Source organism: Ostrinia nubilalis, chromosome Z (genome assembly GCF_963855985.1).
Source record: "Ostrinia nubilalis chromosome Z, ilOstNubi1.1, whole genome shotgun sequence".
In the NCBI taxonomy this organism is placed as follows: domain Eukaryota; kingdom Metazoa; phylum Arthropoda; class Insecta; order Lepidoptera; family Crambidae; genus Ostrinia; species Ostrinia nubilalis.
Genome location: NC_087119.1, coordinates 18,052,071 through 18,061,443, shown reverse-complemented (window position 1 = coordinate 18,061,443; position 9,373 = coordinate 18,052,071). Strand labels below are relative to the sequence as shown.

At 35.9% G+C, this 9,373-nt stretch overlaps 1 protein-coding gene across 1 annotated transcript in view; it reads left to right on the top strand.

Annotated features, from left to right (window-relative positions):
* Positions 1 to 6,739: 6,739 nt before the first annotated feature.
* LOC135086651 (WD repeat-containing protein 47) overlaps positions 6,740 to 9,373 on the top strand; it is a 104,026-nt gene continuing 101,392 nt past the window's right edge. Inside the window, exon 1 of the mRNA XM_063981407.1 lies at positions 6,740 to 6,916. The gene's annotated coding sequence lies outside the window, so the exon portion shown is untranslated. The remainder of the gene's footprint in view (positions 6,917 to 9,373) is intronic.

Genomic DNA, 9,373 nt, shown 5'->3' with positions numbered 1-9,373 from the left:
GAGTATACAATCACGATTAATATGTATGAAATCAAGTGAAACCTGCCCCTGTCCTCAGAATACGGAACAAACCAGAAACCGTCAACGGGCGTAAATGTGTATTCATATAAATTACTCCGAATCGCACTAATTTGACTTTAGAGCAATTAGTCAATGGCCGGCGCGCGCATTGTTTACATATCCGTCAGATTGACACTTTATAATTAAATTATGCCGTCTTGTGCCGTTCCAACATGTAAGAATGCTACTGGAATTACGAAGAAAGTGCATGGGATCATGTTTTATCCGTAAGTAGCACATTTCCAATTCATTTTAATTAAATAATAATTTTCAAAAAAAATCACGGTTGTATTTTGTAAGTGTTGCCACAGGTCAACGGAATATTTTACCCTACTTTTTTATATTGAATTACATTTGTCTATAAAAAATTCACGCGTTAATTTTGTTAGCGTTACCACAGAATAATGGAATATTTTCCCCATCCTTTTTGTTTTAATTAGTTTTTAGTGTAATTTCATCCATGACATGACAACCTGATTAATTAAATTATAAGTGCCACTTGTGGTCTAAACTGAATAAATATTTTTGATTTTGATTTGATTTTAATATTTGAATTAATTTATAATATTACTCCCTAAATAATGAGGAGATAATAAATTACTATCGTGAATTTCATACTTTCCCATTTATTCAAAAGTAAGGCATTGGTATCAACAGATCAGCAGCAGCAATATTTGTATATTTAATAATAATTTTAAGTAATTAATTATTGCTTACATACTTACTCTGATTTTCTTTCAGGATACACAGCCAGAGTTGCCTCGCAATCAAATTCAAGTATTGGTGATGTTTTTGATTTGGATTCTGTTTTTGACTCCAAGAAAAGTTAAACTAAAAGCACTACTGCGCCGTAAACAAATGTTTTGTTGTCGATATGTTTACATAATAAAGAACCTTAAGTTTCTTTTTTGTTTTACTTGGCATTCTAAAATTTATATTCGACTTTTGTAATTGACTTTTAAATAACATATTGTACCTACATGTAGTATATTACACTATTTAATAGAAATAAATAATCATCTACACTTAGTTACTTCGGAGTAAAAATTAAATTCATAGGTAGGTAGGTACTATCTATGCCTATGGCCAGTCATGTCGTCTCGTTCTATCGCAAAGAATCACCATTTGATGAGAGCGAGAGCAAAAACGGAAATGGATAGTTAACACTGTGGCCGTGTGTACTTATTTCACTTACTTATTTTTTACTTGTTTAACATCTCTTTAAAAAATTACATAATTTTACCCCAAAAATGGGGGTGTCACACGGCGCTAGTAACACTAAAGGGGGTAGAGGGGCGCGGGAGGGGAAGTATTTTGGACACAAGTTGCCGCGTAGAAATGTTATCGAACACTCCTTCTGGTTTGTTCTGTATTCTGAGCCCCTGTCTCATCTGTGACCTGCCCCCCTTGCTTGGCCCCCCTAGAAAAGTTGCACTTTTTGATCGAATCAGTGGGTCTAGTCAAAATTCCATCGCAAACCAATAGGAAGTTTTCACTAATGTCAGTCGCCGCGTCACCAGTGGGTCTAGTCAAAATGCAATCGCAAACCAATGTGAAGTTTTCACTAATGTCAGTCGCCGCGTCACCAGTGATTCGATTCGATCGGAAAATGGCAGCCAAAATGCACATTGAACCACCAACGACGCGGCGATATAAAAGTTCATTCAAAATCGAATAAAAGTTAAAAAATGTCTATGACTTTGCGATTGTTTTTACTTTTTCTAGCTTTTTTTTTTTAAATTAGTTTCTTCCTTCTTTCTGCTCTCTGTTTACGTCTATGCTTCGCTGTCAAACTAGCTGTCAAAACGACATCGCGATACGGATTTGTCAAAACAGCCTTAGGGTGGGTTGCACCATCTTAGTTTAACTTTGACAAACGTCTAAAATCTGTCAAACTCCATACAAAAAACACCGGTTAACGTCATAGTTACGTTTAAAGTTAGGTGGTGCAACTCACCCTATTGGTTTTCGATCGAATCCAAGCTTATCACCGGGGTTTTAGTAATCGCAATGAAAATGGCGGGTGTTGCGATTCGATTCGATTTTGATTGAGTCTTAAATGCATGTTGGCTAAGCCTTTGTATGGGAAATTTCAAACCAGTCTTTCGATTATCGATAGGTAGGGCTTTGCGATTCGATTTTTTGCCGTTTGACTAAGCCTTTTTTGTTATCGACCTCTTTTGCGATTTGTTTATATGTTTGCGACTGGTTTGCGATGGGTTTGCGATTTTAAAGTGCGTTTTGACTAGACCCGCAGTATTATAATTCGATTCGATCGGAAAATGGCAGCCAAAATGCACATTGAACCCATGAAGCTACAGATAAAAATGGAGGCCACACTCCGAATACCTACTTGAAGCACAAACTAAGTATCACTATCTCGCTCTCTGTGGGCAGACTCGCTCTTTCTAAATAAACAAAAAATATAAAATTGCTCAAATTCAATGAAACCAATGTAAAATCTTTATTTCTTAACATAGGTATCATTAAAAATGATAAGTGTAATTACTGGTAAAACGTTTTAGGAAGAAATTACTGTAAAAAATGTGAAAAATGTTTACAATGATCCAATGTCGGAAATCACGAAATAAACACTTACGCGTGGAATCTTATGTCACTTCCAAGACACCACGTACTACCGCAACCACGCACTACAAAATTTTGCACCAATTCTTGTGATAAAACAATGATTATTTCCTGTAAACAATCTCAAACGAAATTAACTGCTTAATAAACAAAATAGTAAACAACCGCCATGATGGGCCGGATTGGGCCGATGTTGCCACATGGTACCGATTACCCAGGAATTGGGATTGTAATTCCCTGATTCGCCAACACATTAAGCCTAAATGGCCGACAATTTTGTGATTTTTTATTTAACTAGGAAATCTTAGTTTCAAATATTAATTATTTATTTGTTTGGTTAGTGAATTGGCTATTTCGAAGAATTTACAAGGAGATTTAAATCAGAAGATAGCAATACTACAGTTCACACTAAAAAGAGAGGTAGGGCCGCAGAGAGCGAGATAGATATAAGTAGGTATTTGACTCAAGTTTTTGTTCCAACTCTGCCCTCCATTTTTATCTTTAGCTTCATGATTGAACCACCAACGACGCGGCGATATAAAAGTTCATTCAAAATCGAATAAAAGTTAAAAAATGTCTATGACTTTGCGATTGTTTTTACTTTTTTTAGCAATTTTTTTTTTATTTGTTTCTTCCTTCTTTCTGGGCCCCTAAGACAAAAGGCACTTTTTGATCGAATCGAAAATCGAATCCGTCAAAACTCCATACAAAAAAGGGGCTTTTCGACCACTTTTCGACTGGTTTGCGATTATAATTTGCACTTTGACTAGACCCACAGCTCTCTGTGGGTCTAGTCAAAACGCACTTTAAAATCGCAAACCCATCGCAAACCAGTCGCAAACAAATAAACAAATCGCAAAAGAGGTCGATAACAAAAAAGGCTTAGTCAAACGGCAAAAAATCGAATCGCAAAGCCCTACCTATCGATAATCGAAAGACTGGATTGAAATTTCCCATACAAAGGCTTGGCCAACATGCATTTAAGACTCAATCAAAATCGAATCGAATCGCAACACCCGCCATTTTCATTGCGATTACTAAAACCCCGGTGATAAGCTTGGATTCGATCGAAAACCAATAGGGTGAGTTGCACCACCTAACTTTGACCGTAACTATGACGTTAACCGGTGTTTTTTGTATGGAGTTTGACAGATTTTAGACGTTTGTCAAAGTTAAACTAAGATGGTGCAACCCACCCTAAGGCTGTTTTGACAAATCCGTATCGCGATGTCGTTTTGACAGTTAGTTTGACGGCGAAGCATAGACCTAATCAGAGAGCAGAAAGAAGGAAGAAACAAATTAAAAAAGAAAAGCTAAAAAAAGTAAAAACAATCGCAAAGTCATAGACATTTTTTAACTTTTATTCGATTTTGAATGAACTTTTATATCGCCGCGTCGTTGGTGGTTCAATGTGCATTTTGGCTGCCATTTTCCGATCGAATCGAATCACTGGTGACGCGGCGACTGACATTAGTGAAAACTTCATATTGGTTTGCGATGGCATTTTGACTAGACCCACTGGATTGAAATTTCCCATACAAAGGCTTAGCCAACATGCATTTAAGACTCAATCAAAATCGAATCAAATCGCAACACCCGCCATTTTCATTGCGATTACTAAAACCCCGGTGATAAGCTTGGATTCGATCGAAAACCAATAGGGTGAGTTGCACCACCTAACTTTAAACGTAACTATGACGTTAACCGGTGTTTTTTGTATGGATTTTGACAGATTTTAGACGTTTGTCAAAGTTAAACTAAGATGGTGCAACCCACCCTAAGGCTGTTTTGACAAATCCATATCGCGATGTCGTTTTGACAGCTAGTTTGACAGCGAAGCATAGACGTAAACAGCGGGTCTATTCAAAACGCACTTTAAAATCGCAAACCCATCGCAAACCAGCCGCAAACAAATAAACAAATCGCAAAAGAGGTCGATAACAAAAAAGGCTTAGTCAAACGGCAAAAAATCGAATCGCAAAGCCCTACCTATCGATAATCGAAAGACTGGATTGAAATTTCCCATACAAAGGCTTAGCCAACATGCATTTAAGACTCAATCAAAATCGAATCGAATCGCAACACCCGCCATTTTCATTGCGATTACTAAAACCCCGGTGATAAGCTTCGATTCGACCGAAAACCAATAGGGTGAGTTGCACCACCTAACTTTGACCGTAACTATGTCGTTAACCGGTGTTTTTTGTATGGAGTTTGACAGATTTTAGACGTTTGTTAAAGTTAAACTAAGATGGTGCAACCCACCCTAAGGCGGTTTTGACAAATCCGTATCGCGATGTCGTTTTGACAGTTAGTTTGACGGCGAAGCATAGACGTAAACAGAGAGCAGAAAGAAGGAAGAAACAAATTAAAAAAAAAAAGCTAAAAAAAGAAAAAACAATCGCAAAGTCATAGACATTTTTTAACTTTTATTCGATTTTGAATGAACTTTTATATCGCCGCGTCGTTGGTGGTTCAATGTGCATTTTGGCTGCCATTTTCCGATCGAATCGAATCACTGGTGACGCGGTGACTGACATTAGTGAAAACTTCCTATTGGTTTGCGATGGCATTTTGACTAGACCCACAGAAACCGAATCTGTCATTTCAACTGGTTTGCGATTTTGTCATGCACTTTGTCTAGCTAGACCTACTGTAAGTAAGCGACTGTAAGTCTAGACAAGTCTATGAAAAAATTGTGGTGAAGAAACCAAACCAAGAAGTAACTTTCGTTGGTTTCGTAAGGTTTTTAAGTTGTTCTAAATCTAAATCTAGTAATAGATGTGGTAATAAAACAAATCTTCTGAGAAACTTCTCCATAAAAAACTACGCATCGCGAAGCGATCACGAAATTAAATCTGTCAAGTCTCACAAATGATTAAATAAATTACAATCTTCACAATATTATTTTTAAACAAAATAGTAAACAACCGCCATGATGGGCCGGATTGAGCCGATGTTGCCACATGGTACCGATTCCCCAGGAATTGGGATTGTAATTCCCTGATTCGCCAACACATTAAACCTAACTAAACGGCCGACAATTTTGTGATTTTTAATTCAACTATAATATAATCGTAGTTCAAATATTTAATTATTTATTTGTTTTACTTTTGATTTGGTTAGTGAATTGGCTATTTCGAAGAATTTACTAGGAGATTTAAATCAGCGGGTCTAGTCAAAACGCACTTTAAAATCGCAAACCCATCGCAAACCAGTCGCAAACATATAAACAAATCGCAAAAGAGGTCGATAACAAAAAAGGCTTAGTCAAACGGCAAAAAATCGAATCGCAAAGCCCTACCTATCGATAATCGAAAGACTGGTTTGAAATTTCCCATACAAAGGCTTAGCCAACATGCATTTAAGACTCAATCAAAATCGAATCGAATCGCAACACCCGCCATTTTCATTGCGATTACTAAAACCCCGGTGATAAGCTTGGATTCGATCGAAAACCAATAGGGTGAGTTGCACCACCTAACTTTAAACGTAACTATGACGTTAACCGGTGTTTTTTGTATGGAGTTTGACAGATTTTAGACGTTTGTCAAAGTTAAACTAAGATGGTGCAACCCACCCTAAGGCTGTTTTGACAAATCCGTATCGCGATGTCGTTTTGACAGCTAGTTTGACAGCGAAGCATAGACGTAAACAGAGAGCAGAAAGAAGGAAGAAACTAATTTAAAAAAAAAAAGCTAGAAAAAGTAAAAACAATCGCAAAGTCATAGACATTTTTTAACTTTTATTCGATTTTGAATGAACTTTTATATCGCCGCGTCGTTGGTGGTTCAATGTGCATTTTGGCTGCCATTTTCCGATCGAATCGAATCACTGGTGACGCGGCGACTGACATTAGTGAGAACTTCACATTGGTTTGCGATGGCATTTTGACTAGACCCACAGGAGATAGCAATACTACAGTCCACACTAAAAAGAGAGGTCGGCCCACAGAGAGCGAGATAGTGATAAGTATGTATTTGACTCAAGTTTTTGTTCCAAGTCTGGCCTCCAATGGTACAAAGTCCGTCAACGACGTAGCATAGACAAATTAAAAGTGGGTAGAATACTCTTTGATTTGAATTTATTAATCATCTGTCTGACTGATGGAAGTCTTTCTGTGTTACAAAGCTCTCTCAAAATTTTAATTTATTATGTGGAAGTGGAGTTTACTGAATAACTTACGCCAAATTGTTGCATTCATGTTTAAATAGATGCATAATTATAATCTTGATCGTCTGCTGTACCCTCAGTAGCTGGCTTAAACGAGGTAATAATCCATTCCTATTTACACTTTACGCTGTTTGGTTTAAAAACGGCTGGTTTAATCATAACTGTAAAAAATTCCGATACCTTTAAGTACTTGAACATAGGATAATTTATATCTGTTAATGCTGATGATGCATAAAATCGGCTACGCTAGGTTTTATGTTTAGGCTTATAAGGCATGCGAAATGAAATGTGTAGGTGTAAGTTGTTTTCGGCAGCAATGGCTGTTTGTTTTACAAAAGTTATCTGTGTCTAATAAGATCGGAGATTTCGTAAGCAAATACTAGTTAAAAAAATGTTGGTGCGATTTTCACTCTGCGGCAATGGCATGCGAGATGCGTCAGAGATGCACCAATAATTTCACTAAGTACCTATCATCTTGCTTTCCCCTACCAGAAGCATAAATTATGCACTCAAACATTGTTTGTGTGAAAGTTTTAAGTCAAAATAAAACAACCGCTCCTTTCTTTGTATTTTATGTATTTTAAATCACATAGCCTGTATATTAAAATTTTTATCCTAATGCATCCACACCTAATGCTTCATGGCAAAATGGGCTTTATGTCTTTATTATGCTTCAGGGTGTTAATATAACATTTCCTTTATGTACCAATCTTAAACGCCCGTTTCCCCTTGTTTAATTCTTGTCCAAATCAAGATTTCAACTGTGAAATTTAATTCTGATTTTGATTAAATGTCCACAACTATCAATGTTTACACTTAAATATTGTTTAAATAGTCTTAAACAATATGAAAATGTAAAAACATTGAAAAACGCAGAAATTTTGACCAAATAAATATTGAATTTTGACAGTTGACGGACTGATTTGGATTAGGATTGAATAGAGAAAACCAGCTTAAGTAAGTAAAGTTCCTATTTTGACATTTGGATAAATTATATTAGGCCCATTGATGATCACTCATTTAAATAATACCACAGAATAATAATAAGTACTACGTACAGAAGTTTTACTTCGCGAAGGTATTTAAAAAAATGTTTGCTCAATGTCATTAACAATATGGTGTAATTTAGCCTGTCTCAAGAGTCAAGCACCATTTTGTTGACAAACGTCAGTGATCGGCACTGCGCCGAAGCTATAGGGCTGACTTCGGTAAAATGATGTGACGTGAGGTGCCAAACTGCGGAAAATGGCGGAGGAAATACATGATTTAGCATGAATTATCATGAATAATATTAACTACTTATTTACCTCTCAGTATCTTGAGGCAACTTAAAAAAGTACATTCTGTGTTTTTATTATTATTTAGACAGTTAAATACTGCACAGTATTTAGTACACCATTTTCTTTATTTTCTTCAATCATACACAAGAATACGCGTGCGTGAGTCAATGTTCGCTCGTATGTGAGGCCTTGTCGAATAGTATCCTGTAGGTGGGCCATCGTGCGTGTTTTGTTTTCGATGTAAACTCGCGGAGATGAACAGGCCTGATAATACTGACAATCCAGTGTACCCAACTTGGAAATAACCAAGGATGAGCTGGATGATTAGTAGGTAGGTACATTTATGGGCAAACTAAGACATTTTTTCTTAACATGGAATTAATTTTTTGTTTGTATTTAAAACTGTTTGGCAGTGCTACTTTAATAATTTGTATTCAATTAGTTCAAACTAAAAGTATGCCTTGATTTTTTTTTAAATAACTCTTGCCATACTGTACCACTTTATATTTATTTGGAATCCTTGGTGAGATACCTTTATTTCCTATGAATTATTCATTAAATAACTGTGACATCACTCAATTAAACAAATTACTTAAATAATTTTGGTCGTCCTCATCCATCGATGTCCTGGGAATCATAGCACATCGAGTCATCATGATTTTTTGCACTTTCCGTTTTTCCTTGTAATCCACATTAACACTATTCATATAATGAAACATCTTCCTGAATATTAGTATTACTAGCTTTTGCCCGCGGCTTCACATGCGTGAAATTTAGTTTGTCACAGATCGTTATAAATTATAGCCTATATGTTAATTATTAATCTGGGTTATAAACAATGATACTGTAAAGTTTCATCAAAATCCGTGCAGCAGTTTTTGCGTGAAAGTGTAACAAACATCCAGACATCCAAACTGTCGCATAATTATAATATTAGTAGGATGATGCTGCATGCTTATTATTTCATATGCATAGGAATCACATTCACTTCATATTAATAAAAATTGATATGAATTTTAAGTAATGAAACAGTAATAAAATTATTCTAATACTAGCTTTTTTCTGCGGCTTCACCTGCGTGAAATTTAGTTTGTCACAAATCATCATAAATTATAGTCTATATGTTATTCTGGGTTATAAACAATAATACTGAAAATTTTTATCAAAATCCGTTCAGTAGTTTTTGGGTGAAAGAGTAACAAACATGTTAACATCCATGCAAACTTTCCCATTTAGAATATTAGTTAGTAGGATTTTAAAGTGCAAATCAGCAG